General features: G+C 41.6%; 1 non-coding gene across 1 annotated transcript; it reads right to left on the bottom strand.

The window, feature by feature from the left end:
• Positions 1-72, bottom strand: trnah-gug. Its single transcript has one exon. It is a non-coding gene; the product is annotated as a tRNA-His (tRNA).
• Between the last annotated feature and the right edge of the window lie 958 nt (positions 73-1,030).

The following is a 1,030-nucleotide window of genomic DNA, read 5'->3' as shown; positions in this document are numbered from 1 at the left end:
TGCCGTGACCCGGATTCGAACCGGGGTTGCTGCGGCCACAACGCAGAGTACTAACCACTATACGATCACGGCGAGCTATCCATTGGATGAAAAAAGCTGGAAGCACTGCTGTTGAGATGTTGTGAGCCTTTATGCACATCAACATATTGTGACATGAGTTTTTAAGGCTGCCTCACCTTAAACAACAGATCACCTTGATGGATTGTGACCAGCTTAATGGAAAGAATGTGACCAGCATTTGGAGATAATGGTGATTAATGCCGGGCTTCAAGTGTTCAGTTACAGGACATCATCAGAAAGAGAGGAAATGTGCACAGTTCAGCTCGTTCATCTGATTAAACCAAGACCTCTGAAACTCTATAGCAACTGTCGCCATAAAGAAAGCCTCAGAGAGTCCTCAGAGAAACACCATGTAAACAAAGGAGATCAATGAGGGTCTCTAAAAGGCACAGGAGCCAAGCACTGAATGAGGCTGTAATTAGGAGTCGACTAACTGTCTCCATCCTGATATCCTCATTAAACCCTGCTTACAAGTCAGAACAAAGAGACGCTGTAGACAGCAACAGCAGCAACATCTCGCTTAAGATAACGTTTGTCCTGCTGAGTGACAGAGTGGTCATTTGGTTTTCACTTTCACTGTGTTCACACTTAATGAGATGTGGCCAAAGATTCAAGAGACACAAAGCTACTGCTCTGGTAAGGGCTGTTATTTTATATATTTACTTTAAAATGTTCCCCTTTAAGTGTGACAGTCTAAGTGTGAAAGAAATGACTTCAAATTAAATACAAGTTTAAAAATGTAAATCCCGAATCAAAACTACTCTGATATTTTATTAAGGCAACCTGATTTAACTGAAGCACCATCATCTGTTTGGAAATAAATAATAAATCATTTTAAAATAGCTCTTCTGCCCTCAGCATGTGTGTAGGTGCACATCCACACAGTGAGCTGAACACACTTTGAGTGAAGGCCGAGGACAGCAGTTGGCCTTCAAAATTGTAACGGAAGATAAAGCACAACAAATTTAGC

This window comes from Scatophagus argus, chromosome 6, assembly GCF_020382885.2.
Source record: "Scatophagus argus isolate fScaArg1 chromosome 6, fScaArg1.pri, whole genome shotgun sequence".
NCBI lineage: Eukaryota > Metazoa > Chordata > Actinopteri > Scatophagidae > Scatophagus > Scatophagus argus.
This window is presented reverse-complemented; position numbering and strand designations above follow the sequence as displayed.